The sequence below is a fragment of the Acinonyx jubatus genome, chromosome A1 (assembly GCF_027475565.1).
Source record: "Acinonyx jubatus isolate Ajub_Pintada_27869175 chromosome A1, VMU_Ajub_asm_v1.0, whole genome shotgun sequence".
NCBI lineage: Eukaryota > Metazoa > Chordata > Mammalia > Carnivora > Felidae > Acinonyx > Acinonyx jubatus.
The window spans coordinates 66,747,894-66,775,267 of record NC_069380.1 but is presented as its reverse complement, the minus strand read 5'-3'; the positions used below and the strand labels follow the sequence as shown (position 1 = coordinate 66,775,267).

Genomic DNA, 27,374 nt, shown 5'->3' with positions numbered 1-27,374 from the left:
TACCCATTAGCACCCAGGAATTACTACTCACTGGGTGAGCTGAAGGCCGTGCGTTCGCAAGCGACACATCGCACAAACAGCTTCCTGCTTCTTCGAGGAACGCCGCTTACGCGCCACTGACACAAATTGGACAAAACAGGCCCGGGGTGTTTGGAAGCTGCTGTGGCAATGCAGACATTTAGACTGAGAGAGCTGCCTTTGCCACCAACCTCACCTCTCCCGGACACCTTCTCTCATCTCCGAACACCCTTCCCCCTGCCTCCCACACGGACAAAATGGCTCTCGAGGTGGAGTGGAGGTGAGCGAAGAGGTGGGGATTGGAAATGATTCACCGGCCAAACTGCACACCGGCCGGCACCGTCTCTGCTACCGCTCAGCTCACATGCTCGGCAACATGTCTCTCTCTTCCTCAGAATTCAGCTGCCTCTCAATGGTCCAAGCCTCCAGTTCCTCATTTTGCTCTTAAAGCCATCGTGGTCACCTTCATTCACTTTCAAATAATAAAACCCCCGGCTCGATTTCCTTTTTAAAATTTTAGAGATGGATATTTCCACGATCTGGAGATCTCCTAATTATGCTAACTAAAGAGATCTTCAGGTTACAAGGTTAACTACTCACAGCTCCAGGCTCAGTTAAATTTAGACCAGTTCTGGGCCCTCAATAATGCACATCCACAGTATTTAATAATCTCCTTTAAAACAATCGTCTTGGGGCATAGGTAGCTCACCTCAGACGCCATCCAGTTAATACAGTCTATATAAGCCAATAAAGGATTTCTAAAAAATTGTAATGAGATGGGAAATTTTATTTACCAGACTCGAGGAGTCTGGCGGAAACAGATCACCATGGCGGGGCTATTCCCCAGGAAAGAAATAGAGATGAGGTGAGATTATACTCCCTGGGGGCTTGGTGGGATACGTGAGCAACGGTACCTCCATGTAATTCCTCCTTACCACCGATTCCACCTACCCAAGTAAAATCCTGCAAAATGTACTAGCTCACAAAGATGCTGAGCATGAATGAATTTCACGGAGAAATGGTCTACAGGTGGAATTCTGGATCCTGGTCTGACTGGTGCAAACACGCACACTAGCGATACATGTTTATAAGATTATAAAAGTAGAATGTAGCCACAAAAATACAAACTACAAAAATGAAAAGGCAGACAGTAAAACTCTAGGAGAGTTTCTTAATGACCTGGAGTTAGGGAATGATATCTTAACCAAGAAACTAATATGAATAAACTTTATAAAAGGGGGGTGGATATGGAGCCTCGTGTCTTAGTCGATGAGGCATCCAACTCTTGGTTTCAGCTCAGGTCATGATCTCATGGTTTGTGACATCAAGCCCCAAGTGGGGCTCTCTATGCCCCTCCCCCATTTGCACTCTCTCTCTCTCTCTCTCTCTCAAAATAAATAAATAAACTTAAAAAAAAAAGAAACTGGGGCGCCTGGGTGGCTCAGCCTGTTGACTGTCCCATTTTGGCTCAGGTCATGATCTCACAGCTTGTGAGTTCAAGCCCTTCATTGGGCTCTGTGCTGACCGCTCAGAGCCTGGAGCCTGCTTTGGATTCTCTGTCTCCCTCTCTCTCTGTCCCTGCCCTGCTCATACTCACTCTATCTCTCTCTCAAAATAAATAAACATTAAATTTTAAAAATTTAATTAAAAAAATAAACTAAAAGGAAAAGATTGAAATACATTAATTAAATATAAAAATTACAGTTCAATCAAAGACTTTTTTTAAAAAAATGAATAGAGAAGCCACAGATTAGGAAAAAGATCTTTGCCATATATGTAACAAAGGATTAGAACCTAGGGGCGCCTGGGTGGCTCAGTTGGTTAAGTGTCCGACTTTAGCTCAGGTCATGATCTCACAGTTCATGGGATTCAAGCCCCAAGTCAGGCTCTGTGCTGACAGCTCGGGGCCTGGAGCCTGTTTCAGATTCTGTGTGTGTGTCTCTCTCTCTCTGTCCCTCCCCTGCTGGCACTCTCTCTCTCTCCCTCTCTCTCTCTCTCAAAAAAATAAATATTTTTTAAAAATTTTTAATAAAAAAAGATTAGAACCTAGAATATGTAAAGAATTCTTACAAAACAATAAGAATTACCACTGTTATGGACAAAATGTGCTTCCCCACCAAATTCAGATATTGAAATCCTAACACCCAATCTGATAGTAGTAGGAAGTGGAGCCTTTGGACAATGATTAGGTCATGAGGTTGAAGTCCTTATGAATACAATTAGTGCCCTTTAAAAGGACCTCAGAGAGCTCCCTCCTTCTCTCCCCATCAAGTGAGGATACCAGCAGTTGGCACTCTGCAAGCTGGAAGAGGACCCTCATCAGAACCGAAGCATGTGGCACCCTGATCTCAGAAGTCCAGACTCCGGAACTCTGAGAAATAAATCTCCATGGTTTATGAGGCTTCCAGCCTCTGGTATATTTGTTATTGCAACCTGAACTAAGACAACCACCAAAAAAAAGGGGGGGGGGGGGCTATTAAAAAATGACTCACTGAAGAAAAGCACCATTTGTATGCACCAGGCTGACAATGAAAATTTAAATTTAAAGTCTCGCTGCTGGTAAGGATATGCAGCAACTAGAGTTCTTACACGCCACTGATGCAAGCATTAATTCGAGAATAATATCTAGTAAAGTTAAAGACATGTATGTCCTACAACCCAGCAATTCCACTCATAGGTAGATGCCCTAGAGAAAAATCCCAGATGTGTGCACATGGTAATGTAGACTTTGTCAACTTCCTATATTGAGAAAATCAAAATGCCCATCAACGAGAGGAAGGATAAATAAAATGGGATAAATTCATACAATGCAGAAGTACAGTGCAATAAAAATAAACTATATCTATATTTATTCATGTGATCGATCTCCAAAAACACAATGGTGAGCTAAAAAAAAGCAGATTGTGAAAGTATAGTATAGGTGTCCTCATGCCTTTTATGTAAAGTTTGTTAAGTATGCAAAACAATCATCTCATTTTTGGTTTAGATATGCATGCATACAGAGTAAAAGTATACAAATATGCAGAAAATGATCACACCATACTTAAGTTAGGATTGCATCCAGGAGAAAGGTCAGAAGACCTGGGAGGATGTGCAGGGATCTTCAACTGTATTTGTGTTCTTTCTTTTCCCTTAAACTGGGCATTTAAGGATATTTTTACAAGGTTTTTATATGGTTTAAAAAAATTCATAATAACAGAGAGCAAAAGAACCTCACTAATGAAAGCAGGTGTAATGGGTGAAATAAGGACATGGGGGTTTATGACACATATACTCTATAATACTATCCCATCATCAAAATACCCAAACTTAGCATTCGGGATCCACTTGCAAAAGTTAATGTATTTTGCTTATCTCTGAAAATGAAACACATAGGTATTATGACCCCATACAAAAGTGATTCCAGGGATTTTCCATTTTCTCTTCTTTTGTAGAGGGGCACTGCTTGTGTGTGAGACAGATGCACACTGAGATTCACTATTCAGACATCAAAATGTCCTGCCCTGAGGCAGGAGTCAGTTATAAGCCACAGAGTAGGAACATTCATTTTCACTTACCTTGGTCTTCACCTCAACTGCCATTATCACAGACAGAAAAAAAAAGGAGACCCCCCAGAAACATAATGCAGAATCTTCAGGGGTGGACGAAGCAAATGGTTTACACTCCAGTACGCCAGTACTGAATGGTGCCCTGTTTGTGGTGACATGATGGGAAATAGATGACAAGTACTTGTACAAGGGGGCCAAATTTTAAGGAAAATCTGTGGCTGTCTTATGAAAACTCCACTGGGTTAAATTAAGTTTTTTCCCCTTGAAAAGTCAATATTTGGATTTGTAAAGTCCAAGATAAGCCAGTACAAAATAGCATAAAAATCCCTTGACCTAACTCACAGTTTATACATTAAGTCAAACCAAAAATAAGTTATCAGCTGCTCTGTCAGTATAGGAAAATCAATATTTTCCTATCATACCATCTGCTTTAGCAGTGCAAGTTAATAAATTTAGCTGGTGAAATTTTCTTCTCTCTTTGGATTCTGGAGAAAGAAGATATATTTTCAATAGTTAATCTAGTCACTTACTATATAGAGCAATGAAAAATGAAATACTATTATTTGAACATGTGAGTTTGCCGTGTTCGGTAATAGAATTCTTCACCACTGAAATAGCAAACCTGTATCACATCTATTTTTCAACACACTCCACCCCGGTCCCCCTACTTCCAAACTTCTTGCCCTGTTTGCCCCCCAAAATTGTATCAAGAGAGTAAAATAATCTGAACTCTAGAAAGTAACTTGGCCTTTGAGGCATGCTTTCAACCCTGAGTGTATTTTGTTTTTCTTTGACAAAATAGAATTGACTACGTTTATATAACTTGAACACATTTGGACTAGATCTATAAACAGATTCAAAGAACTTTCTAATTTTCTCAAATTTTGTAAAGATATTGTTATTGAAAGAGATGTGCACTGTGAGTGATCATATCCTGATAATATGTATCTTTTGAAGAAAATAAGTTAAATAAGACTTCAGCTTTTAAACCACAGGCAAACAGTCCACAATGGAAATAGGCTTTCATAGAAATGTTCAAAGCAATGACATATATCTTGAGTACCTACCATGTGCCTAGCATGTATAATGATATATCAAGAAATCATGTTTTCTTATATGCACTGCCACAATGCCCAGGCATCAAAACGGATGCCAGTATTTCTTTTATAATATTTTTAATATTCTACAAAAAGCTTTCTTTTAATTTTTACCCTAGAGATATTTTCCTATTAGTGTGCCTGGCAGCAATTGACCAGTCAGATAAAAGTTCCTTTTGATGTAAGTTTTTCAGTTAGAAGAGTACATCCAAATTGGTAGAATCATCCTAATCAGGAAATACTCTCATTTGAGAAATAGCAAAATTAGCAGACCTTTCTTGCTCTTGGTATACTCTATGATGTCAAGAAAATGGTCTATCCATCCTGTAACTTTCTTTCAGGCTGCCATTTATCTTGTCTTCTGGGGTTGTTGAGAGTTAATATCTATAAAAGGCTTTGTGTTTTCTTCACAAAAAGAGGGTAAGTGGAAGAAAAGCAGCAGTATATCACTGCACTGTGTAGACCTTTAGGTGAGTTCCATGCAACCTGAATGTAAAATTTTAAGTTTCCCACAAACACAATATAAAGACAGCCACCTATGGTGCCATACTTCCACCAGAAAATAGCATCCTTTTTATTATCTTTTTTTTTCCTAGAGGAGAAGAAATAAAGATTTTTGGAGTAAGAAAGTATCTAATAAAATAATAGAAAACAATATATGTAAAGAGTTTCGACATTCTCGCAATCTAAAAAGACATTTAAACGATACAACATTCTGTTCTCTAAAAACAGGAGCATCTAATTCAGTCCTGCAAAGTACTAGCCAGGAAGTCACCCAGCCTGCTGCACATCTGCTTATGCAAACACAAATGAGCAGGCTGAGAATCGAGGCCATGGTGCAATCACTCGGCTGGACACTGCTGACCTGACCCCAGAGGTGTGGCAGGCCAAGTTTGTAGTGGGGTGAGTGCTGGAGACAGGACCTGCTGACGATTGATGGTGTAAGGTTTGCATAATCCCAAGGGCCGGAAGTTTATCTTGCCATCCAAATAAGAACCATAATAATAAAAATAGAAATGATAGCAACCATAATAATGATGATGACATAAACAGATGATGAAGTTGATGTCATAGAATGAAAAAATATAGAAAGACATCTGCTTTCCTTAACTTCTGCTAAGGCTACGGTGCCTGAGCAGGGGAATTGCTGAATGCCCTAGGGACACAACATCACACCTCAGGACATGCCACGCCATGCCAAAGCCCACCCAACTGTGACCTAACAGTGGCTAGCGGAGAACTGGCCCCCCAGGAAGGTTATAAGAAAAAAACCCTTCTCTTCCTGGTAACCACAAGTCAGGTGAAGGCCATTCAACCTCAGAAAGTTTACCAACATGAGAATGCTAGGAAATAGAAATATTTTGGCTTACATTTATCACTTCCTTAATTCCCAATGTCCATTACTTCCTGCTTTTGAAAACTGGTTTGGAGATGGGATCCTAAAATTTTGAGAAGTGAGAATTCCTTCAGAGAGTCTGGGACCGTGGACATGATGGAAAGAAAGCTGTCCGCCTCTTGGGGAATCCCAGGAGGAGGCTCTGTAGCTGGAGGGGAGTGCTCCCCTATCTTAGGGTTCTATCAGAGATCTTGAAGTACAGCTTGTCACAGCGTGGACAGCAAGATGCCACAGCACCAGGGGCTGGAGGATATGATATGCAATATCATTTTGCGATAGGACCACAGTGTTAATGGCTGTGGATGCTTAGGGTAGGAAATAAGGACTGAGGCATTTGATGAAATCACTGCTGTCACAAGAAGAGGAAGTAGCTTGCACAGCGGATAGTAGCTAGAAAGCATTAAATCCTTTTGTCAGGAAATCCAAATGGATGTGAGGAATACCTGAATAAGGAAAATATAATTCCCTTTCACGCCCTTGAATTATTTCAGATGGTATCAAGGCATTAAAATGGCAGTTCTCGGGGTGCTTGGGTGGCTCAGTCAGTTAAGTGGCCAACTCTTGATTTCAGTTCAGGTCTAGATCTCATGGTTCATGGGTTCGAGCCCCGTGTTGGGCTACACTGTCAGCATAGAGCCTACTTCGGATTCTCTCCCTCCTTCCTCTCTGCTCCTCCCCAATTCATGTGTGCATGCGTGCATTTTCTCTCCCCTCTCTCACTCTCTCTCAAAATAAATAAATAAACTTCAAAAAATAAAATAAAATACAGTTCTCTGGTGTGATTCATTATAACAAGTCCCATTGGTGCCAGATCAATTCATTTTTTAAAAGACATTAAAAGCAGTATTTAGGGATGAAATCTTTTATAGCCACTGCAATGTATCAGTGTGTGTGTGTGTGTGTGTGTGTGTGTGTGTGCAGATGTGTATGTCTGCATACGTATACATACAAGTATTTTTCAGTGCATTTACACTGAACAAACTCGACAAATATATAGAGGGAAATCTATTTTACAATGAAACTTTGCTACTCTTATTTGCTAGGAAGTATTAAATATCCACCCTCATCAATTTCATGAAAATGCATTCATGTAGTTTCCACATGGTGCTTGCAGAGGGCTATAAAAGCAGGTGATCTAGAGACTCATCAGCTCATTATTTAGTATCTTTCCAGTCATATCTGAAGTTTACACTCTAAGAATGGTGTTAACCAACATATTATATGGTTCATAGAGCTGTGTACCTTGAGCACTGGAAGAGATACTATGCAACAGGAATTAAAAATTAATGTAGCATCATTCATGCAATGGCACCAAACACAACTCTCCATAAAAACGATGGACTTTCACTTTCTACATGAATTTCTAAATTTTTCTATTTTGTTAAATTTCCTGTGGACTTCACAAGTAAAGACCAATATTAGTCACAGAAACCTGGGGTGTAAAGATATCATTATTCCAACCAGCCTAATCTAGGATAGCTTCCACCATGAGAGGGATTTACAAATTTGAAATGGAAACTAATTGGAAAGCAGATATGCTCTCATCTGAATTTCTGATGATGCCATTTTGCAGGCCAAGCTTCCTTTTAGGCAAGGAGTTTTGTCCCTTACATCAGGCCCCAAATAGCTCCATCTATTCAGCCACCATCATCAGAAATTCTGAGGCATGCCAGAGCTCAGAGTGACACAGGTGCGTCTGCAAACAGCCGTCTGAGGGATGTACACCCAGCCCCATGCACAGCTGGGATGTGGTAATAAATACTTGGCAGGCTGGCATTTATCAACTGTGTCTCTAATCTCAGAGATAACCAGGCAGAATACCATGGCCACCTGCCATGAACTCATAGCTGTAAGTTTTCTGGCCTAGGCTTTGTCCTGATCAGTCCCTGGGTAGCACTAGAACACACACAACAAGGGCAAGGGGGGACGAGGCTAGGAATGAATGAAAGTTACAGTCATACAGAGAGTATGGAACTAAGTATGGTCTGTACTTCTTATTTGGAGACTTGAACACATGGATGTAATTCATTATCAGTGTCAGAAATATTTTTTTCACTCCTGGAAGGGCATAGAAGGCATAGAAGGCTGTTACTCTGGAGAAAGTTTAATTTTAATCTTATATGCATTTGGGCTGCTAGCAAACTATTCAAACAATCACATGAAACCAGAATCTGCATGTCTTTTAACTTTGACACTGGCTAAAAGGCATTCCTAGGTTTTTCTTACCAAATATGAATGAGATTGTCAATGGGTTGTATCTTTGGTAGGCCTACCTTCTACTTTCTGGTCAAATTCTAAAATAAACCATAGTATGATTTGTAAAAGCCTCAGCCTTGTCTTAGAAGAAGTTATAGTTTAACTTCTAAAATTAAAACTTGGGGCACCTGGTTAGCTCAGTCAGTTAAGCGTCCAACTTTGGCTCCAGTCATGATCTCGCGGTTTGTGGGTTCAAGCCCCACATTAGGCTCTGTGCTGACAGTTCCGAGCCTATAGACTGCTTCAGGTTCTCTGTGTGTGTCTCTCTCTGCCCCTCCCCCATTTGCTCTCTGTCTCTCTCTTTCTCTCAAAAAATAAACATTGAAAATATTAAAAGTGAAGTGATATACACAGAAGTGATACAGAAATCAGAACCAAAAAAAATCAATATATGTTCAATGGTTCTCATTTCTTTATAGCTAATAGTTATTAAAATGAATTAATGCTGACCAGGTACTTGGCTATATAACAGCCCACTAATTCTTAGCCAGTGACCTTATAATTAATTTTATAAATAATATAATTGGGATATATAACTATCAAGATATCTTCTGTGGTCGTTCCTTCTTTAAGTAAAGCAATCTATATCCTATATACAAAATCTCACCTTCACTATAATTGTTCAGCTGTATACATGGAGAATACAATTTCATGTTGCTAAGGTCTCCTTTTAATTCCATAAAGCAAATTAATTTATACATTGTTAGTATTTAGATGTACTTTAGCCCTAAAACCCAAAGAAAATTCCTATCCCCACTTATTAAACATACTTAGATAACTGCCAATGAACCAGTCCTCCATGAATTATATAGATCCATTTGGAGGTTGCAGGGAGAAAGAACAATAGAGCCAGCAACATGAGCCTCAGAATGATGCAGAAACACTGGTCAGAAAGCTGCATTTCAGAGCAAGAAAGGCACTTCCTTGTCCTGAGAAACAAAGGTTGTGAGAAGTTTGACAATTGACCATTGAAAGGGCTATGGGAAAAGCCTTGGGGACCAGGCTTGGGGACCATATCCTTGGGACCAGCAAGGTTACAATTCAAATCAAGAAGCCAGGAAAATATCTGGAGACGTAAAAAAGAATAGGAAAGAGAGAAGAGTGGAGGTTTGGTTCATGAAGATAATAGTTTTGGGGTGATGAGTAACCTTGGGTTTGTAGCACTGACCAAAGGAAAACAGGCCTGTGGAACACGAGTAAATTTAGTCCCACAGTGTTTGGGAGCAATGAACAATAAGGCTGGAGAGGACCCCACCGTGGCCCATACCAGATGCCCAGTAGCTATAGCGGGAAAGCTGGGCTTTGATTTTCCCAGTGTCCCCTGCAATGGTGGTTAGTAGCAATGAGCAAATAGAAGCTACATGGCCCTTCGCCCAAAAGATGGGTTGTTTGTACATGTATGTGGCTGGCACTTCCCAATGCCAAGGCCATGCTATCACTCTCAGTGGCCTCACAACTGAAGGGGGTCGGACAATGAACGAGTGAGCCACTAACCCACACTTGATTCCTGCATCTTGGACCCAGTGGTGATAACAAAAAACCAGCTCACCTATCCTTATACCTTGGATTCCTGAACACCAAGAGCTCCCCTGTCCTTTCCTCAGGTCGCTGGGCCCCCGAGCAGATTTTCTGGTGTTTGTTTTGGCCCTTTGTACCTGTTTACACTGTCCTTTATGCCTTTTCTCTCCCATCTTATATTTTTATAGTTTTCTTCTAAATTCTATTTTGCTTAACTGTAGACTTAACACAGACTGAACTGTGTTTTTGGTGCACATTCGGTGGTGAAATAGACAGAAGTTTCTTACATAATGTAGCCAGAGAGGCAGTGCAGGTCTGGTGTGACAGCTTCATGGTGTCACCAGGGAACCAATCTGCTAAGGCATGGCTTCAGCCCTCAAGGTCATCCTGTCTGAGGTGTAGGCCAGGAGAAGGAAAGTCAGAACAGAAAAAGGCATCCTTCTGAGGACGCAGGATTCTCAAAAGCCTCACCAACACTTAATTCACAACCCACCAACCAGAGTTGTTACATGGCCACTCCTAGCTGCAAGGAAGGCTGGGAAAAGGTGACTGTATCACACAGGAACAGGGATAGCTAAATATTGGGATCCTAAAACAAAGAAAGAAGGAGACATGTTTACTGGGTAGAAGCCAGCTGTATCTGCTACATATGTGGAGCTGTGTTTCACTCATGATCCTCTTGCAAAGGTTCCTCTGAGATCTCCACCTGCCTAGGACAGCTCTCCGCCCCCCACTGGCACTACCATGCTGTGGGTGAGCAGTTACACCATTGTTTTCCTAAGTCCCCACACAGTTACCGAAGTCACCCAGCAACCATCGTCAACATGGTCCTCAAGACCCAGAAAATCATTAATCAATCCTGTGGCCTCGGGAGGTTATTTATTCTCTCTATGCTGTTTAGCATCAACTGCACAAGAGGATAATAAATCCCTACAGTCATAGGGCTGTTGTGAGGATTGTGGTCAACACAGCACCTTTCCCTTTCCTGTCTGATTTACCTTCCAGATAGTAGAGAGCTGAGGGGACCTTCTGAGGGGAAGCATTTAAGGAGATGCCAATCAGAAACGCAATAGACATGGGGCACCTGGGTCGCTCAGTCCGTTAAGCGACTCACTTCGGCTCAGGTCATGATCTCACGGTCTGTGAGTTCGAGCCCCGCCTCAGGCTCTGTGCTGACAGCTCAGAGCTTGGAGCCTGCTTTGGATTCTGTGTCTCCCTCTCTCTGCCCCTACCCTGCTCATGCTCACTCTCTCTCCCTCTCTCTCAAAAATAAATAAGCATTAAAAAAATTTTTAATAATAAAAAAAATACAACAGACATGGGTCATAATCCAAAGAGGTGAGACCAAGACGGACAAAGCAGCTGAGAAACTAAAGTAACAAGGACAGCAGAGACCTGATAAGAGGAGAGATCTGAATAGGAGGCTGAATCTATCAATTCTGTGGGCCACCAGTGGTGGCTGCCCCAGTCTTTACAGGCATTGCAGAGAGGAAGCAGTTAACATGCTGACCCAGGGTGACACTTCATACTAAATCGTTCTTCACTTTCACTCACATCTGTGCTCTCAGGAACATACTAGAAGAGTACCAAATTATGCCTTCTACTTCAGGAAAAAGCACACAAGTAAAAGCAGATCGAAAATAGAAATCATGTGGTTCCTGAGATTGATGAACTCAAGACTATTCTGAAGACCCAAGGATAAAAAATTGCTTTAAACTAACATTTACTGAGAGCATATTTTACTATTTGCCGCACACTTCTTGAGATGTTTCCAGAGCTCTACTTCATCTCATCACGTCGTGAATTTATGGCTGAGATACAATAATGCCCCCATTTGGCAAAGGAGGAAACTGAGGCAGAGAGGGGTTAAACGACTTTAAGCCTGTTGGGAACATCTGTAGTGGTGGGGGCGTGGATGACCTTGTACGGAGAGTGATGCTTTTCGGGCACCGGCTCTACAACAAATCCTCGGTGATGGTGACCACCATGGCGAGGAGGTCCCAGCGAACCTTATCACCTTAACAAAGTAGAGAGTGATCATCCAGGCCATGTTTTACATCAGGCAATAGAGCCCAACGCACAGTGCTGCCTGCAGTTACTCACAACGAGGTCGTAGTTCCTTCCTGACAGAATTTATGCACACACTTGAAGATATGTAGGGCTGTGGAGATGGATTAAGCATGCCACTGGGAGTGCACTTATGCACAGAGACAAGAAGATGCTCTGGAAAGGATAAACTATTTCTGCAAAGGGTTTAAAAAAAAAAAACCTTCGAAGCTATACAGCAGTTCTTTTTATCAAGCAAAAGCTCAAAGATGGCATTAAAGATTGTCTCTGTTATTCATTGCTATTTTCAGGAAGCAGGGAAGTCTGCAAAAAACATGTTCCATCTTCCAATTTGACATCTTCAAATAATATAATTTCCTACGTGGGTCTGTTAATGTTATTTTTGTTTCCCTTTTTAGTTTTGACATTTCAAAAAGAAAATCCTTGAAACTAGCAGACAAATCTTGAACTAGTGAAGGCATCATTTCCCCCCAACATGTTGCTCTCTTGGCGGATGTAATGGTTTTATATCAGAAATCAATAAAATTGCATTTTAAAATAACCATTACACACAATATTCTCATTAATTCCATGAATAGCACAGGACCTCTAAGTTTAATCAATAACAAAATGCTAATTAAAGTTTGGAAATGGGATCAATTTACCTAATAGAAATGATAGATAACCATTACAAGCGAGGCTAAACGGAATGAAAAGAGGGAAGAGGAGCATAATAAGATGAATTTTCTGAATAAAAAGATAAGGCTAGAAAATAGAGACCTCCATACTTCCTAGGGTTGAAAGTTGACAAAATGCATCAAAGGAAATGCTTTTAAAGTTCAGAGACCAGGACTAAATATCTTCAAATATATTCTGTGGGTTATTTTTTTTTTACATCTACTTTTGGTTTGGTTACATGGCCTTCAGGTTCAGGCAGACAAAATACATTTCCAGTGAGCAGATTTTTGAGTACTCTTCATTTTACAATATTACATAGAGAATGAGCTGAGGGCGCCAGGGAAATGCCTGCGGTATATGAAATGGCAGCCAATAAGGGGACCAAGGCTTGGAAATGGGCTGGGGACAATTGTCCCCACAGGATTGCTGTGCAGAATACAGGAGACTTAGATAAAGCTCCGAGCACAGTGCCCAGCACACTGTAAATGGCCAACAGCTCACATCTAGTGTTATTATTACTGAAAAGCAACAAAATGATTCCTAGAACGCACATTTTGCAGTTTCAAGGGATCCTTAAGGAGTTCCACTTAATGAAGTAGCAGATTACCAAGTGTATTAATTAGCTCTGGTGTCCTGAAAGAGTTTATTCAATTTGCAAAATAATAAGATGGCTAGAAAGGGACTTAATGAAATCCCAGAGGAAACTTCACTACCCCTCTTTCTAAATGCCCTGTATACTTACACGGTGCACACTCAAACGCTATCCAAGCAACGGCCAAATCTAAGCCATAGGCTAGGTCATTACTGTTTTCAGCCTCCCCCACCTCCCTCGCTCTCTCTCTCTCCTCTGACTTCTTTTTTACAGTCTGAGATCTCTCCAGTTTGGAAGAGCATACCCATAATCAGTCTCATCCTAAACGTTTATGACACATCCACAACATAGCCTCCAACTTCCTCGAATCAACTGCCCTTCTGAGAGTTCAGCACTTTTGTTTATCCTTCAATCCCCCATCACCAGTGTCATGGCTCTCTTAGAAAACGTACACTGAAGCTCCCCTCCCTTTCCTTACCCTCTGCCTTTACTAACCACTTATTTCCTATGTTTTATTTACATTACCTTAATGACATCTCTAAGAAATGCAGAATGAAATACCCGATAGGAGCCTGAAAAGGCTGGTTGAATGGAACTGAGCTGTCAAGCCATGTTCCATCTGATTTCTTTCTGCTTTGAGTAGATGGTTCTACTCATAGAAACAGGGTCAGAAGCAGTTGGGTCAGTGACAGGGTGAAGGTGTTAAAAATCCACTGGATTTATCTGATCTCACCGAAAACCTGAGGAGAGAGATCTCTGGACCATGGCAACTTTGATTTCTCTCTTGTGCTTCTAAACAGAAACCTGGAGCCAAAGGCATCAGAGGACCAGAGGAATGGATAGAGATAGGGCTGTGGGAGAAGAGGTAATGGATTTGGCATTTCTGTGATCTGCTGGAGAGAGGAGTGAGCAGCACTGAAGGAGGCAGAAGGATGCTCAGAGACCCTCGGAAGACTCTTGAGCACCATAATGCCTCTGGGAGAGCTCAAACACTCTTTCCTTCAACCTTGCCACATACTGTCCCATTTTTCACTTCTTCTCAACCTTACACTCATTCTAACTAAATATATTTCTGTACTAATATACTACCAATATTGCCTTTTAAAAATTATCATACTTGGTCAACATTATAACTCTTAATGAAAATATCCTTATCTTGGGGCACTTGGGTGGCTGAGTCAGTTCAGCATCTGACTCTTGATCTCAGCTCAGGTCTTAATCTCAGAGTCATGAGTTCAAGCCCCATTTTGGGCTGCACAATGGACGTGAAGCCGAAGGAAAGAAGGAAGGAAGGAAGGAAGGAAGGAAGGAAGGAAGGAAGGAAGGAAGGAAGGAAGGAAGAAAGAAAGAAAGAAAGAAAGAAAGAAAGAAAGAAAGAAAGAAAGAAAGAAAGAAAGAAAGAAAAAGAAAGGAGGGACGGAGGGAGGAAGAAAATATTCCTATCTCTATTTTAGTACTGATTATAACAATAGTAATTTTTGTCAGAAAAATAGTCTCTTTCTTAGTACTAATGATAACAATAGTAATATTTGTCAGACACTTCTCTATACACTTTCCTAATCTCACTTAATCCTTACAGCAATGCTGAGTGAAATAAGCCAGGCAGAAAAAGACAATACCTCATGGCATCATTTATATGCGGAATCTGGGGTGGGGGGTTGGGTGGGGAGTCACATTCATAGAACAGAGAGTAGAAAAATAAATGCCACAGGCTGGGGTGAGGGAAATAGGGAGAGGCTGATGAAAGGGTATAAATCTTTAACTCTAAGATGAGTAAGGTCTGAGGAGCTAATGTAAAACATGGTGACTACAGTTGATGACACTATATTGTATAATTGAAAAGTTGCTGAGAATAGAATTTAAATATTCTCACCAAAAAAAATTTAAAACCATAAATATATACGTGAGGTGAATAATGTGTTAACTAGATGAGAAGATTCTTTACATAATGTATACATACGTATCAAATTACCATGATGTACACTTTAAATCTAATCATATCATTTTATTTCTTAATTATACCTTAAGAAAGCTGAATTAAAAAAAAAAATCCTTACAGCAGTACAACTGACTCTCCCATTCTCCAGAGGATAAGTAATTTGGCCACAGTCACAATTAGAAAATTCCAGATCCAGATTTGAACCCAGTTCTCTGGCTCCTGAGCATGTCTGGATAAGTTACTTGACCAAAGTCATCCAATGAATAATATTAAAGATTCGACTTGTGTTCTGACCCCAGGCTCAATATTCTCTCTGCCACCCTGAGCAGAATGTCTTTGCTCTCTCTCTTGAAGGGATGCTCCTTTTTACTTTCCATGTGCCTACTCCTACTTCTGTTACAAGAAATGACTCCTATTGAACTCCTATGAACTCCAGCTTTATTGAACTCAGCTGGCTTTTGTAAATAGAAGGTGTTCTACAAAACAGTCACATTTTTGGCTGCTTGAATTATACATATATATTCATTTGTTCGATCAAAATGTTTTTTAATTTTTTAATGTTTATATTTGAGAGAGAGAGAGAGAGAGACAGTGCATGAGCAGGGGAGGGGCAGAGAGAAAGAGAGAGAGAGAGATGGAGACAGAATCTGTAGCAGGCTCCTGGCTCCGAGCTGTCAGCACAGAGCCTAATGTGGGGCTTGAACTCACAAACTGTGAGATCATGACCTGAGCCAAAGTCGGACACTCAATCCACTGAGCCACCCAGGCACCTCCAATCAAAAAAGTTTTTTTAAACATCCACTAGTTGTGGGCACTGTGCTAAGCCTTGAGGCACAAAAGTGAGTAAGACAGAGCTCACATTGCGATGGGAAGACAGACGAGTAAACTATGGAGTGGCACTAAGATGGGAAGGAACAACACACAGGAGACAGTGAGTGCACACAGGAGGTAATTAACCCAGGCAGAGCCATCAGGAACATGGACACTGGGACCTGGAAGGTGAACTGAGGTCATTCAGTAGTGGGAATGGAGCCAGAAGGAAGAGAATGCATAGGGACTAATTGTGTCTAGTCAGGGAGGGTGGGAGAGACAGGTCCTCCAGAGGACCACAGATATGTGGTGTGCAAGGGCTAGAAGATCAGCTCCAGTGTGTGTATGTGTGTGTGTGTGTGTGTGTGTGTGTGTGTGTGTGTATACAGGGCGGGTGGTGGAGCATAAGGCGACTGAAAGCATTGAATGTCTCTATGCAGAGACTGACTTGAACAAAGTTGCTTTTTAGAAAGCTCATTCTGGCAGTGAGATGGAGACCAAGTTGGAAGTGGGCAAGTCTAGAGGCAGAAAGACCAACTAGAAGCCACCCTGAATTGTGATGGCCTGGACTGGGTAGGGGGCAGAAGGAGGTAGTGAGGCAGACGGACTGAGAAGTTTTGGGGAAAGAGAAAGTCATAGAGATAAATTAGATACAGGAATGAAGAAGAGGAATCAACAATGAGGCCTAGGCTTCTGGCTTGATGGTGGGGCCACATCAATGGTGTCTCATCAACTCTTGAACCACACTTACTGCAGCCTTCAAAGCCCATCATGTCTGGGTCCCAGCCACCTCTCCAACCCCACCTAGCTCAGTGCTGCTCACCAGACTCCCCTGCTGCGTTCCCCTGCATACCTCAAGCTTGTCTCCACCTTCAGCTCTCTTCATCAACTGTTCCTTGTACCTGAAGCAGACGTTCTCCAAATTCACATCGCTGGTTCCTTCTTGTCCATCAGGTCCCTCCTGAAATGCCCCCTCCTCAAAAGACCCTCCTTGACCACCCTGTCTGGTTTTTTTTTATTTTACAGTACTTCTCATTATCTACCTTTAGTTTCTTTGTTACTTATTACTTGCTAACTGCTACCTCTTCACTTCTAAGTGTATGCTCTTATGAAAGCGAGAATCTCCAACAGCTCAGGCAGCACCTAGCGTATGGTAAGTAGTTGGCAAATATTTGCTGAATGACTAAATGAATGAATAAATAAATGAGTGCATGAATGAGTGGAGCACTCATAGGGACAGGAAGCTGGGGACATATGAAAGAGTTCAATTTTTGACATGAGGTACTAGATGGGTATTAGCAATAAGAGCATAGTTACCATCCAGAAGGTAGACAACATGGAGCTCAGAACAGAGTCTGTGCCTGACAACGGATTCCGTCATCCACCTACAGATGGGAACTGAGGCTCTGCGACTGAAGGAAAGTGCCCAGGCAGAGAGCAAAATTAAGAAGGCAAGAGAGCCAGCACCTAGAACAGTACCTGGCACACAGTAAATACTTAACAAGTGTTTATGACACAAATCAACAAATGAATGGATGGATATGTTACAGTTACTTGCACACACATCTGATCCTATAAAACGCTATGTAAGTTTCATTTGGACATCAAGTTTGGACCATTTATCTTTTTAACACTTACAGTCTACTACATGGTTCAATAAATGCCAGGTGAGGAAATTCACAATATGTTATAAATTTTTATCACCTAATTTACTCCTTAACATCTAAGGTCCAGGAGATCTGTGTCAATGTGGGTGGACTGCATCACTGCTCACAAGTATCTGCTTTCTCCTCTTGCCCCTAACCCACCCCTGCCCTTTGAGATTAGCCAGGTGATTTGCTTCAGCCAATGGCCTGTGAGCAGACATGATGTATATCACATCAAGTCATGGCTTTAAATCCAACTGTGTACTCGATTTAGCCTCTTGGGTTCAGTCTCACTGCCAGAAGATGCCCCAGATAGGAGCTGCTCCTTTTGGTCTGTGTTCCAGAATGATAACACAAATGGAACAGACCCACAGTAATTCAGCAACCTGGACGTCCAGATGGTATGATATATAGACCCACTGCCAATCCATAGCCACAAGTAATATGAACAAGAAACACATTTTTGCTAGTGTAAGCCACCGAGACTTGAGGGTTATCACTGCAGCAAAAGTTGAGCAATTCTTAGATTCCCCAGAAGACATGAAGGCCTCCAGGATGAAAGTAAGGGAGTGCAGACCTCAAAGACAAGGTCTTCCTCGACAAATTCCACACAAAACAACTTGAAAGATAGCCCTACATCCCTTCCTAGAAGGAAGTTCAGGCCAAGAGGATGTCATTTACACCTTACACAGTGGCATGTGTCCAACTAAAAACTGAAGGATGAATCATCCAGGAATTGATATTCATTATTAAATAAGATTCGATTGGGGGCGCCTGAGCGGCTCAGTCTGTTGAGCGTCCGACTTCAGCTCGGGTCGCGAACTCGCAGTCCATGAGTTGGAGCTCCGCGATGCGCTCTGTGCTGACAGCTTGGAGCCTGGAGCCTGTTTCAGATTCTGTGTCTTCTTCTCTCTCTGTTCTTCCCCTACTTATGCTCTGTCTCTCTCTCTCTCAAAAATAAATAAAGATTAAAAATAATTTAAAAATAAATAAATAAATAAGATACGAGTGAATCTGCCATTAGAGACTCTATCATGACCCCTCTGGTCTATTACACCACCTTGTATTCAGCCACCACTCACTACCTCTGTTTTGAATGTTTTCAGTTTTAAACCTATAGCTCTTAAGCTACTCTGAAAGAAAACTTAATAAAACTATAAACATAAAGGAGCATTAAAGTAATGATGATAAAAATAATCAATTTTCATTTCTTTTACAGTCCTGTAAGTCTTATGGATTTAATCAAGTCATGAAATTTTTTTCATAGAAAATTACAGGTAAAGAAAAATTCACTGAAATACATTTTTCCACTCTTGCTTAATCAAAATGAATCCCTCAAGTAGGAAAATATAAATACCTGTATTAAGAAATTTATTCTTGGGGCACCTGGGTGGTTCACTTGGTTAAGTGTCCAACTTTGGCTCAGGTCATGATCTTATAGTGTATGAATTGAAGCCCCACATTGAGCTTTGTGCTGACAGCTCAGAGCCTGGAGCCTGCTTTGGATTCTATATCTCCCTCTCTCTGTGTTCCTCTCCTACTTGCACTGTGTCTCTCTCAAAAATAAATATTAAAAAAAAATTTTTAGAAGTTTATTCTTGCTGGCTATAGCTACACATTTTTTATTATGTGATAATATGAATCTTAATGTTTGTATCGAATATTAAATAAAACATAAACTAGTATATTGGGAGAAAGATTTTTAATTTGCATACAAAGTAACCTAGACTCTCCTATCTATACCTTCAATGACAATTAGAGGGTATCCTAAATGCAGTTGTCTGACAGCAGTAACAATTAAATATTGATAACATTAATGATAAAGTAAACATACAAAGAAAATCGGTGAAGAATTATTTCACAGGATTCACAGTTTATAGAGGAAGAGAAAGGCCATTTTGAGCAATAATATGCCAGACACCATACAAGGCCACTTTATACGTATTTATTTTCATTCACAATGTCTAAAACAGAAGCATGTATGTTAGCTTTGTTTTACTGATAAGAAAAATGACTCAAAAAAAGATTTTAAAATTGATCGAGGCTTTACTTAATTTTCTAGAAATTTTACTTTGATTTTGAAACCAAAACAATGTTACATGTAAGTCATAATGAAGACTGATATTCAACTTCATCTGAAAGTTACTATAAGCAACACACTTATTTAAACCATAGTCCTATATACAATAGTATGTTAAGTTCTCTAAAGTTTGTTAATTGAAACAGAGTATGTGGTAAGCGTCACCTGTGACAGGATTTGTGACCATCCCAGAGATGTGAGCAGATGCCATTTCCATGAGCCAGTGCTGATGCAGAAAAGGGGGCACGCCAGCAAATAGAAATATACATTTCAATACCTTATATACAAGTATTTCCATGTATCACCAGCAGCACTTTGCAAATAAAATGATTACAACCTGAGTGGCTAAAAGTTGGTTGTTGCCCAAGGAGGATCAACCTTTGCTTAGATACCAATCTTTGCTTAGAAGAATAGGAACTCATTTTCAGGTGTCCATTCTCAATGGAGAGAAAGAAATTATCACTAAATTCTGCTACCTGGGGAGTAAGCTCTTTGACAGCAGCTTGACAGATAAAGAAGTAATCAGCCAAATCAGAAAAGTCAACATGTCCTTTAGCAGGCTGGCAGACAGAACAGAACACCAACATGGCATTGATCTACAGATCAAAGGTGTCAGATCCACAATGCATTGAGGTGGTAGAGATCTAGTCATAAGAATCACTGAGTCAGACTTCATTAAGGAAAGTCAGATGGCCAAAATCAAGTGCCAGAACCTGTTATACAACCCAAGGTGAACCCATGCGCACTATGGTCACATCACAGAAAACTTGGGCTTTGGAATCAGTTCAGGATGAGTCCTGAACTGACTCATCCACTGTCTAACTGGGATATCTTGACCAAATTGATGCTCTGAATCTCAATTTCCTCCTCTGTAAAATGAGGAACGTGAAATGAGGCTCTGGGAAACGAGGCTAATGTCTTACATTTCTGGTGAAGAGTAAATGAGATAGCATAGGTGAGCTGTCCAGCACTTAGCAGGTGCTCAGTAAATGACAGCTATTTATGTTATAAATCATTTGATCAGCTTGGAAATGGTGTTCTCAGCAGTTCCCAGCAGATATGGGATAGAAATGCGATATCACAAAAGTTGCCTCAAGGTGAACAAATTCAAGTAAGTCCAAAAGATGTCAGAAAAACGTTTTAAAGGCACGTGGAAGCACAACCTCAAAGAGTGTGCTTTTCCCTGCAAAATGCCGATAAGCAGCCGCTGCCGCCGCTCGAAGCTAGAGAGTGTGTTGGGATGACTCCTTTGCAGCAACAGTGGTAGACAGATTGTGGGAAGCAAGGAAATCAGATCCATCAGAGCTCAGGGAATCCTGTGCCACAAACCAAGAAATGGTTTTCATAGCAAATTACATCGCGGACACTCTTCATCACAGTAGCCACTTCCATCACAGCTACCCCTCCACCCTCACGGCATCATCTCTAAACCTGAAGGGCAATAAAATAAAAAATGCTCCCCTGTTCCACTGTGAATAAAGGTGAAGACCGTATGCCTAGGATTATACGTAATCCACACACAGAACTAAAACAAGGAGGAGCGCCTGGAAGGCTCAATGTATTAAACCACCAACTCTTGATTTCAGCACAGGTCATGATCTCACAGTTTGTGAGTTCGAGCCCCCCATCAGGCTCTGTGCTGACAGTGCAGAGCCTGCCTGGGATTCTTTCTCTCTGCCACCCCTTTGAAAAATAAATAAACATTTAAAAAAGAACTAAAACAAGGAAAAGAGGCTTATATATCACAGAGTCTAATTAAAAATAGATATTTGAAGAAACATTCAGGGAAAAAGCATACCCTCCCTCAGAGAAGTGGTTTACACACCTGCCCACAGAGTCAAAAATAATATAAAGTGGTGACCCTGATGTCCACAATTTACTTGGATTTTCAAATATCTCTAGATAGGGCTTTAAGTCCGAGGGTGATTTATACCCACACACAAAGGTCTCCTTAGTGGAAAGGCATCCAGATATTACTTTGAATCCCATCAAACTTTCAAGACCCATCCACCTAACAACCACCAGGTACATAATAATGTAAAGTCAAAGTGTAAACTTGTGTACGTGGGCCATAAGGCTCAGCAGGAGAAAGGTCACTAGAGACAGGTGAAAGAAACATTCAATCATTGCCCACAATCACATAGGCTGTCTCCTTCAGGATTCCTGTGGTTGAAATTCTAAAGAAGTCCCCAGAGCTCCACCTTTCCCAAACGGCGAAACTCAGAGGGTAGAGCAGGTATCTTAGTGCTCTGAGTCAACTTGTTTTTCTTCTTTCTTTTTGCCCAAATGGAACACACTTTGGAGAGCCTTGTCTGTTTGCAGTGCACACATGAAAAGTGAAAGCCAGACTGTTTGCTAATTGTCAAAAGGAAAAAATTACATATACATATATATGTATACTGTGCATGCATATACATGTGCATATTTGTATGTAGGCACATTACATATATATACCATTTATACACATAAAACATAGACACACATATGTGTACATACACACATATACATACAGTACATGACTGCATTTAGACCTACTCCAGTTTTTTTAGCATCTCTGCCCAACTGGGGAGGAGCACATGGGCCCTATATGTGTGAATAAATGCTTCCAACTGCAAACATCACATGGTAAGTACCCACACGTGACCCAAAGCATGATCCGCAAAAGCAAAGAGAAAGAGATACAGAGTCGAATTCAGCAAGCTAAATAATTTCAAGTGCCTTTATTTTCACTGCCTCTAAATTCTGAAATACAGCCAGATCAACACTAAACCATCCTGCACACCTACAAACAATTTTGGAATTGAACAAGTGCTACTGAAAACATTACGTGGAGTATATATGTGTGTGCTTCTGCACACGGCCCAAATCCTTAAAATCAATTAATATGCAAGAAAATGCAGCAAACTTATATAAGGTAAAACTCCGCGTGGTTAAAAGAGGTAACAGTAAGAATGCATGTTTTCCATAGCACTTTAGAACGTTCAAAATGGCCTCTGTCCCCTGGCTGTGGTGCAGGGAGTGGTCAGCGGCCACACCAAAGACAGCATAATAGATATGCAGCCAACAGTTTCAGTTTGAGGCCCACCTTTGTCACTCTTTAGCTCTGGAATATCAGAAGTGAAGTTCCTCTTCTAAAAAAGGCAAATATTCATACCTAGTCTACCGGGTTGCTCTGAGGCATAAATAAGAAAACACTTTGTAAATGTTAAAGCATTCTACAAATAAGGAGAAAAAAAAAAGACACAATCTCTTGAACAACTCCAAATGGATGGGACAGGTATTTTTATCCCAATTTCCCACTAGGAAACTCAGTGCACTCATATGACAGACAGCATTCTGTAACATCCAAATTGGTGACCAGCTGATTCTAGCTCACTTGTCTTAAAGTACAATTCCTCACTTTTATTATTAGCTATTAAGATCATATTTTGTATTTTTTTAATTTAAATTCCTGTCAGTTTGCATACAATTGTTACATTAGTTATATAATTAGTTATATTAGTTTCAGATGTACCATATAGTGATTCAATACTTCCACACATCACCTGGTGCTCATCATGACAAGTGCCCACCTCATCATGTATTTTAAATATCTTCAAAACAAACTACAAATACACAATTTCTTCAAATCCATGTTTTTATAATATCATGATGAGCTACATAATGCATCTAAAACATTTTAAAATTATTTTTAAACAGTGAAAGTGAGATGTGTACAACCATATATTTTTTGTTCATTCATTCAGTAATTCAACTGAATATCTACCACATTGTCTACCCTGTCCTGGGGCTCTGTGGGTTTAGCAGGGAAGATGTGATCCCTAACCTCATGATGTTTGCATTCTCCTCAAAAAGATAGTCAATAATCAACCAAGTAAATAAGAAAAGTACATGATGGGGGTGGGGGCACCTGTGTGGCTCAGTCAGTTGAGTATCTGACTCTTGTTTTCGGTTAAGGTCACGATCTCATGTTTCATGAGTTCAAGCCCCACAAAGGGCTCAGCACTATGCTTAGGATTTTCTCTCTCTCTCCCTCTCTCTCTGCCTCTCCCTTACTCTCTTTCTCTCTCTCTCAAAATAAATAATTGAACCTTAATTTTTTTTTCAAAACAGAAGAAAGAAAAAACCATGATGGTAAGTGTACTTAAGAAAATAAATAGGGGACTGAGAAAAAACTAGGAAAGCCAGCATGGAAGGGGAGGGAGGAATGGCCTGTTAGAACAGATGATGAGAAGCACTCTGCATGATGCGACCTTCCCAGGAAGACCTGAAAGAAGAGAAGGCTAGCCTAGTAAAATAATGGAGGAAGAAGATGGCGTAACAGCATGGAAGGTTTTTTTGCATCTCACATCCATGAAATACAGCCAGATCAACACTAAACCATCCTGCACACCTACAAAACTGATTTGAGGATCAACACAACAATCTGCACAACCTGAACCACAGAATTCAGCAAGTACACAGTGCAGAGAGGTGAACTGGGGGAGAGAAGCTGCGGAGGGCAGGGAGCTGTTTTTGCTTGAGGAGAGAGGATGGAGATGGGGGGAGAGTACAGGAATAACACCCCCCACCAAAAGTGCTGGAGAGAAAGTGGAAAAGTGGAAACAGCCACAGGGACTGAACTAAAAAGGGAGAAAGGAGAAAGGAGAGGGTTAAATTCTATCAAGACTCTATAAACAGGGGGATCGCAGAGTCTGAAACTCCGCAGCTCAATACCTGGTGGTGCTCTGGTGGGAAGGGTGAATCCCCAGGAGCAGAGTGAGGTCTGGCTCCTCGGGCCACAGGGGAAGAGGCAGTTCCCCTGGAAGAACATTTGGTAGAGGCTGTGTGGCCATCCGGTCCCAGCAGACCCTAGAGAACAACCACATTCTCTGATGCTGGAACAAAGTCATTAAGGGTGAAGTCTGGTGCCAGATGTGTGTTGTGATATTCCATTACCCTTGAAATGCTGCTGCTACATGATCATGTTAACTTTTTTGGGGATGGGGTGGCACCCAGCCACAGTCTCAGCATCGGCAGCAACACGGTCCCGCCAACGTTCCTTGGTGTGGCTGACACCCGGCCATTATTCGTGAGACTTTCCCAGATGATCTGAGCAGGTCAAAGCCATAGTCCCCCAAAAGTGAGGGGTCAGGAAACACAGCCATATCTGAGATAAAACTCAGGAGGGAGGTGCCTGGCAACCTGACAGCTTGGTCACAGACAGTGTAAAAGTGGGGAGTGGACAGAAGCCGGAGACAAAGGATGGGTGCACGATTGCTGGTCTGGGAGACCACAGAGTTCTTATACTAGAGACTGGAGAGCTGGTGACACCATTTTCACCTCTTCCATGCATGCGCATGGAAGTGCCACTACAAGCGCCCCAACAATGCACCCCAGTAAGCTAAGCAGCGCCATCTAGTGGAGAATGGAGTCGTTACACTAAGCCCCGCCCAACTGGGCCAACCTTGCTCTTCAGGAACACTACAAGTCTCTCCGCCTGCTTAGTTTACAGACTATAAAGTGCTTCATAGTTTGACTTTTCGGGGAAAACGATGTAATTTCAATCGTATTTCAGTCTGTTCTCTGGCCCATCTATTCAGTTTTCTTTTTTTTTCTTTTTCATTCCTTTTCTTTTTCTTCAATACAAAGAAAACATTTGTTTTCATTAAAAATATTTTATTTTTTGTACTATATTTTTACTTATTTATAAATAAAATTATATTTTACTTCCATCATTTCATTTTATTCTATTTCATTGTATTTATTTTTTCAAATTTTCAGACATTTTCCTTTTTTTTCCTTTCTTCTTTTTCTTTTTTCTTGTTTTTTTCTCCCCCCCCCTTCCTTTTTCTCTAATCTATCAAGCTCCTTTCAACAACCAAACGAAAACACACATAGGATTTAACATCATTTATTTCATGTGTGTGTGTGTGCTGTTTTAAATCTTTTAATTTTAATTTTTTTACCTTATTAATTCATTTTCTTCCTTCAAAATGACAAAATCAAGGAATTCATCCCGAAAAAAAGCAGGAAGAAACAACAGCCAGGGACTTAACACAGATACAAGCAAGATGTCTGAACCAGAATTTAGAATCACGATAATAATAATACTAGCTGGGGTCAAAAATAGATTAAAATCCCTTTCTGTGGAGATAAAAAAAAATAAAAGCTGGTCAGGATAAAATAAAAAATGTTATAACTGAGCTGCAATCTCAAATGAATGCCATGGCAGCAAGGATGGATGAGGCAAAGCAGCTAATAAGCAATAAAGAGGAGAATAATGGAGAATAATGAAGCAGAAAAAAAAAGGGAGACTAAGGCAAAAGAGTACGATTTAAGAATTAGAGAAATCAGTGACACATTAAAAAGGAACAACATCAGAATCATAGGGGTCCCAGAAGATGAAGAGAGAGAAAAAAGGAAAAAAGGGTAGAAGGGTTATGTGAGCAAATCACAGTGGAAAACGTTCCTAACCTGGGAATGACACAGACATCAAAATCCAGAAAGCACAGAGGACTCCCATAAGATTCAACAAAAACAGACCATCCACAAGGCATATCATAGTCAAATTCATAAGATACTCAGGCAAAGAAAGAATCATGAAAGCAGCAAGGGAAAATAAGTCCTTAACCTACAAAGGAAGACATATCAAGTTTGCAGCAGGCCTAAGAACAGAAACTTGGCAGGCCAGAAAGGAGTGGCAGAATGTGTTCAATGTGCTGAATTGGAAAAATATGTAGCCAAGAATTCTTTATCCAGCAAGGATGTCATTCAAAATAGAAGGAGAGATAAAAAGTTTCCCAAACAAACAAAAATTAAAGGAGCTTGTGACCACAAAACCAGCCCTGCAAGAAATTTTAAGGAGGACTCTCTGAGGGGATAAAAGACGATAAAAAGAAAAGAAAAAGACCAAAAGCAACAAAGACTAGAAAGGACCAGAGAACACCACCAGAAACTCCAACTCTACAAGAAACATACTGGCAATAAATTCATATATTTCAGTACTTACTCTAAATGTCAATGGACTAAATGCTCCAATCAAAAGACATACGGTAACAGAATGGATAAGAAAACAAGATCCATCTCTATGCTGTTTACAAGAGATCCACCTTAGACCTAAAGACACCTTCAGATTAAAAGTAAGGGGATGGAGGGGCGCCTGGGTGGCTCAGTTGGTTAAGCGTCCGACTTCGGCTCAGGTCATGATCTCGCGGTCCGTGAGTTCAAGCCCCGCGTCAGGCTCTGTGCTGACTGCTCGGAGCCTGGAGCCTGTTTCAGATTCTGTGTCTCCCTCTCTCTCTGACCCTCCCCCGTTCATGCTCTGTCTCTCTCTGTCTCAAAAATAAATAAACGTTAAAAAAAATTTTTTTAAGTAAGGGGATGGAGAACCATCTATCACGCTAATGGTCGACAAAAGAAAGCCAGAGTAGCCATACTTATATCAGACAATCTAGACTTTAAAATAAAGACTGTAACAAGAGATGAAGAATGGCATTATATCATAATTAAGGGGTCTATCCACCAAGAAGACCTAACAATTGTAAACATTTATGCTCCACATGTGAAAGCACCCAAATATATAAATCAATTAACAACAAACACACAGAAACTCATAGATAATAATAATAATAGTAGGGTACTTCAACACCCCACTTACAACAATGGACAGATCATCTAAACAGAAAATCAACAAGGAAACAATGGCTTTGAATGCCACACTGGACCAGACGGACTTAACAGATCTGTTCAGAACATTTCACCCTAAAGC

The 27,374-nt window shown here is 40.8% G+C and overlaps 1 protein-coding gene across 1 annotated transcript in view; it reads right to left on the bottom strand.

The window, feature by feature from the left end:
- LOC128314529 (heparan-sulfate 6-O-sulfotransferase 3-like) overlaps positions 1 to 27,374 on the bottom strand; it is a 363,620-nt gene that overhangs the window by 248,672 nt on the left and 87,574 nt on the right. The window lies entirely within an intron of this gene.